Raw genomic sequence first — 6,575 nt, 5'->3', positions numbered from 1 at the left:
CAAGAGATTGGACCCAGCACTTGAAAATGAAAAATTACTCCGGAATGAGTAAAAAGCAATATACTTCTCACAAAAACCGAAACGCCCACGATTAGGTTTCTAATGGCACAGATAATTAAAACAAAGAAAGTTTATCAGCACCAATCGCCATCAAAGACATAATCACGGCCATTTGAAGACTTGCAAGTAGATGGAACGCCATAGCTGTCTCGTATGGTTCAAGTATACCATATGAATTTGTGTTTTCGTTATATTATATGGTTTTATCATTATATTATTTGATCTTATCAACATATCAACATATAGTATTTTTTGTCTATATTTGATTTGATTTGACCAATGTTTGATTTTTTTTTCATTTGTCATAGTATAATTTTTCTTTACCATAATATATCAATCGATTTTATCATTATATTATTTGATTAACATCTATTGTTTTATTTGGTGTTACCATTGCATTATATTTATCGATCGTTATAGTAGTTGATTTGAACGTGGCTACGTGAATGTAAAAACCCAAACCAGGGAATCCCAATACCATATTGGGCAATAATTCACACTTACGTGTGCTATAAACGCTAAAAGAACAGAATTGTGCGACACACGACCGCGATAACCCTGGAAAAGATTTGTATCAGGTTTTGCTTGAGTAAACTGTGTTCGAAGGGAGGTAACCTGAACTTAACCATTGAATTTCAAAATCTTCAATTGATTTTTGAGCATTAACCAATTACGAGTTATTATTTGATACAAAGCCTCATTTAATGAAGGCGGGACAGATTATTTTATATGGCGTGACGAACGTTGCAAAATTCAATAAGTGAAATAAAATGTGTAAAGAAAAAAATGTTTTGTAATATATCGATATATGTGTTCAATATATTCAATTTGTGTGTAAAAACAATGAATGTTTGTGTAATTTTTTAATTATGTATATGTAAAAATAAAATTTTTGTTTAATAATTTCTTTGTGTGTGTGAAAAATATATTTGTATTTAAAAATATATATTTATGTTTGATTTTCACACGCAAACATAAACAACATCACACACAAATATATTTTTTACACACAAAACCATTTTTACACACACAAATATAAAAAAAAATTACACACATATATATTTTTCACACACACAAAGAAATTTTATTCACACAAATAAAAAACAAAATCACACACAAATATATATATTTACACACAAATATTTTTTCACACACACAAATTGAAAATAATGAACACAAATAACGATATATTACAAACACATTTTTTTCGCACAAATGTTTTTATTGAATTTTGCAACGTTCGGCACGCCATAATTTTAAGGCATTTGTTCCATACATTCAGAATCTACTATTCAACTATACTTGTATTTAGAAATGTTCAATTGAATCCATTTTTTTTTCAGAAAAGAAAGAGAGTTGTTGGTATTCAGGATACGAACAAATCACTACTTACGTGTGTGTCCTGTGACCTCAAACGTTAAACTGTCTAGTCTAATGTTATCTTTTAACCGCATATCTGCAATATGGCCGTTTATCAAATCATAGTCAACTGACAGATTCGCATCATTAAAACTTGGTTGGTTCGATTACAAAGCATTTCTCGAGACCAGTAATTTCTTAATTCGTGTAATGGGGTTTGGCAAATCAAATGATAATCTTGGTAAAATTTAGACTGTTTGTATCTTAAGGAGAGAAAATAAATGATTAAATCTAACTGAACTCATTTCTATTGTCAGTTTGATTATAGACTCAATGATGAATGACTTTTTCCCATCACAATTAACAATTATTGAATATCTGGTATTTTATGCGCCGAAAGTCAGTGGGTACACCATATCTCATGTTACAGCTAAACTATTATTCCATCAAATACATTATCCTTTACTGTTTAGTAAATGGAACAAGACGAAAGTGCGTTTAAAAGGAAAAGCAAACTTTTAAGTTATATTTTTTTTAAACAGAGACGTTTTTACTACAAATATACATGCTTTACAACATGCCTGTAATTCTCAACATCTCATGCGCAGTGTTATGTATATAGGAATACGTTCTTTGAAGAATTCTGGTTTTTTCCTGTGACTGTTAGCCATTGTTAAATACTCATCATTCAATATGTGATAACCTTAAAGTTATATTGCTGCTAATTTCACTGTAACGATATGTAACTTAAACATTTGATATTTAAATATTGATATGTAACTTGATGATTTAGCACCCCAAAAGCAGATCTCGGCCTAAAAGATATTCGAAATCTAGGGATCACATATTCCTGGTTTTGGATAAAGCGCTTTCAATCACCACCATGTTCAGTGACTTCGGGTTATGTCGTATTCTGAATCGTATCACGTGGTTGACGTTCGATACGACCTGCACGTGGCGAGCTTGGTAACTAGCATAAACGCACATGTGTTTGTTTACGTTTTCCATCTGGCTAATATGAGCAAATCATGCTGGTATATATCCACAGATTGAGTATTTTAAACATCCAATTTACAAAGTGCAAATATTGTGTATATTAAATATTGTAATGTGCGTGCATTACTTTCTTTGTAGATAGAGTCTGCTGAGGTCGACCACGTGTTTTGTTTATGAAAAATTGTTGACATTTTCTCTTGATTTGACATTTTCTCTTGATTTCACAAATCTCGTTTTACTTCGAGATTGTCGCGACGATGTTCGGAAGAGTTCGGAATGATTCGGCATCTTTCGACCCTATTTTTCACGTGTACACGTTAAAAAGATTTTTACTTAATATAATTAAAAATACTTCCAGTGCTGCAACTTTATAAAAAGTGGTAGAATTAGAAATTTTAAAACTCGGAGAACAGACAGAGAAAAATATGAATAACATTTAAACAGTTTTCACTATGACAAAAAGAGCGAAAGTCATATACCATACACCTTTAATTATCATAAAGTCTTAAATATTTAGACGTGCAGTTTAGTATTCATATGACACTTTAAGGGGAGATGTATGCACCATTACATGTTATAGTGTATATAAGGACCACAACTGACTTTATGTAAGGTTTATTATAGATAACTCATTTACAACATTTGCCAATTCTTGAGGATGTGATTTCGCTTCTAACAGTGAAAACTAATCTATTTTGAATCCATCTTCTCTAAATATTTTAAATATCTACTCCATTAACCATATCACCTAATTTCCTTCTATCCTGTTGACCATTGGTGAAATTGTTGTATAGGCACTATGCTCCTTACAACCAGGACAATGTATATAATACTGAAACAAAATGGGTTTTTTTCGGGCAACAGGTAAGAGATGCCATTCTCAGTTTTGTGTAAACGTTAAAAGGAATTTTACAGCAGACACAATCAACATAATATCGAGATATGTTGTTTAAATGCGTCATTCTAACGCTACAATGTTAATTCAATAGTTGCGCCTCTGTCTAAAATGATGTCATAATCACATTAACTTATGAAGTCATTATTTCTAAACCCTTTAAGAATATGCTTGTTACACATTGAGGCTGAAGTTCCATACGACCACTAAATCTCATCATTCCTCACACAAGGTGGGGCATATCGTGACTTGATTTGTTATGGTTTAAGTTATTTAACGGCATATCATCATGTTCTCGAAGAAGTTTTATTCCATTATAATTTTGAAAAAATATCCACTGGGAAATGAAGAAATGTGAAGGACAATAAAGGAAAAAGCTTCAATCTCTATTAGGTAGTATATGAATTGTAGTTAAATTAACCTTAGAAATATAAATAGTACATAGTTGTACATTGCCCTTTTGGTTATAGACTAACGATAAAATACAGATTTTATTGAAGTAATAGTGTTTATTAATATTAACATAAGCTAAAGCAATCATGCTCCTGTTTTCCATAGCCTTAAGCGGTTGGGGGGAATGGAGTCCTCATTAGAAGCAATCACATTTGCAGTAAGTTGTTGGTGTAGTAGTGCCGCTAGTTGCCGACTCGGATTCTTCATTGCAAGGTGGTGCTTTCATGGCCTGACTCCTACATTCCTCCAGTTTATTCTTAGCTCCCAAATAGAATCCGAGAACTGTATAAGTAAAATATATATTAATAAATTAGGGGAATTAAGTCAAAGCTATGCATCTGTATTCTCACATATCAAAGGTAAAATGACCGTCCGAATGACGTTATGGTGTTGACAGAATGTTATTTCGAGTTAGAAAAACATGTGACATAATAAAATTTAATTACGCAAGCTGTCCCATAGTGTAGCTACAAAGATGGTATTAAATCTCAAATATTACTGTCTGAAATGAGTTGGCTTAGAGACAATGTGTACAACATCCTGACAACATGATGTAATAACTGACAATAGCAACCAAACCATATCGTTATTATAACAAACAATAGCAACCAAACCATATCGTTATTATAACAAACAATAGCAACCAAACCATATCGTTATTATAACAAACAATAGCAACCAAACCATATCGTTATTATAACAAACAATAGCAACCAAACCATATCGTTATTATTACAAACAATAACAAACAAACCATATCGTTATTATAACAAACAAAATCAAACAAACAATAACAAACAAACCATATCGTTATTATAACAAACAAAAGCAAACAAACCATATCCTAATTATAACAGGCAACATCAAATAAAAAGATCACGCTAGGAGTAACGGTGTTATAAACTTTACATGTGTAAGTTACTAACACTTTATCGTAAATACGTACTGGATAGGACAAATCCAAAAGAAACGAAGGTGCCATTAGTAAGTTGAGCATTTGTATAGGCGAAGGACGTGGCGACCAAGAGGACGAGGAAGGTGGCAGCTCTCTGAAAACACAATTTAATTTGGATCTTAGTTTGTGTACTTCGGTTGAAAAGCACTGTCCTAATAAAAAAAATATTATGGAAAATGACGCGATAATCAATTGTATCTTGATAAGATACCGCCGCACATGCATTTAGATAATCTTAATCAAAGTTTAGCATAAATAATAATAAATAATTTGGCGCGATAAAGAATTCATGAAATGACTTGCAGGAAATGTTGGAAAATAATAACACTTAACACACATCCATACATGTCTCGAAATATTATGTCATTGGCGATTGTAATAATGTCTAACCTTTTGATGGACATGTAGCCCAGTTTATAAAATAAATTGGTATATGTTAGAAGTAAACTTGGTATTAGATGTTGATCACACTGCTTAACTGCACTTCTAGCATACTGTTTAAGTTGTTTATGTGTTGAGGGATACTGTTACATTTTCTTTTAACTTTTAACTATCAATATAAAATATCAGTCTTAAAGTAAGTATAGCTTTTTAGAATTATTTACACACGTATATTAACACTTTCTTATCGAATTTCGTTCGTTGTTTCCTTTGAACTATTATTTGTTAGAAATTTCAAAATTTTGTATTGGTATGCGTTAACGAAAATATACCAACACACAACATAAAAACAATATCGACAAATATATAATTTTAAAAACAAAGACACATACTATCAATATGATTTAACATTTATCAATATTATTCCATACAAAGGTGTGTGAAAACATATAATGTTTTTTATGAGAAATGATCTTTGGAGACGATAATTAAACCCTAACAAAGCTTACCATTTTGATTGTTGTGATCTACTGCCGTCCCCGTTGAAAGCTGCAAGAACTCTACCTTACACCAGTGGTCGGAATGGTTTTATATCAGGCTGTCATAGGTCTGGCATAGCCGCAGGATTAACACACCTAACGATCGCTCAAACATGTGACAGTGACGAAATACAGACTGGTTAAGGAGTGGAAGGGCCATCCTTGATGACAACGACTAGCCAGTTTTCGTCTACAAATCAAAGATTAAAAAGGTTTTGTTAGTGTTATATATCTTGGATTTATTTCATTATTCTTTATCAACGACATATATATATATATAGACGGAGGTAACCCTAGTTAGCCAACTCAGCTGTCATGTCATACATTATTTGCATTTCGTTCTCTCTGATTTTTTTAAATATCGTCAAGAAAAGAAAAAAAAACACTAGACTTTGATTTGTGTGAAAGTGTTCATATACACTGTTCATCTTCGTTTGTATGGATTTTAGTATCCATCACTACTGAACTAGCTGTGGGATTCTACAACTCTGCATTTTGTTTCATATTATTGAATATGTATTCAACATATTATCAAAATACAATGTAGGTCATTAAATCAAACTATTTAATTCTGCAGCACGTTCCGTAGCGAGATGACATCTAACTATCTGTATTGCGTAGTTGTGATATATTTATATTTTAAACGCTCTACCTATATTTTTTATATATATACCGGGGCATCGAGATCCCAAAATGACGTCAGTAAAGCACAATTTACAATGTATTATGTATTAGTTTATGTATAACAGTTATGATAAAAAAGTGGTGCAAGAGCCACTGCGACGTGGGACATTGTACTTAACTCATGTTGTTTTGGGATCTCGAAACAGCAATATTCCAAACGTGGATTCTAAACACTAATACAAATAACAAAATTATAGTACAGAGGTTTGTAACCCCCTTCCCTTTATCCCCCAAGCTTAAAAACAACAAAGGG

General features: G+C 31.9%; 1 long non-coding RNA gene across 1 annotated transcript; it reads right to left on the bottom strand.

The window, feature by feature from the left end:
- Positions 1 to 3,799: 3,799 nt before the first annotated feature.
- LOC138319869 (uncharacterized) lies at positions 3,800 to 5,763 on the bottom strand. The gene is made up of 3 exons (XR_011208032.1): positions 5,609 to 5,763; positions 4,710 to 4,812; positions 3,800 to 4,045 (listed from the first exon to the last, which is right to left on the bottom strand). It is a non-coding gene; the product is annotated as an uncharacterized lncRNA (long non-coding RNA).
- Between the last annotated feature and the right edge of the window lie 812 nt (positions 5,764 to 6,575).

This window comes from Argopecten irradians, chromosome 3, assembly GCF_041381155.1.
Source record: "Argopecten irradians isolate NY chromosome 3, Ai_NY, whole genome shotgun sequence".
NCBI classification, from domain to species: domain Eukaryota; kingdom Metazoa; phylum Mollusca; class Bivalvia; order Pectinida; family Pectinidae; genus Argopecten; species Argopecten irradians.
The sequence above is the reverse complement of the archived record's forward strand: the minus strand, read 5'-3'. Positions and strand labels throughout refer to the sequence as shown.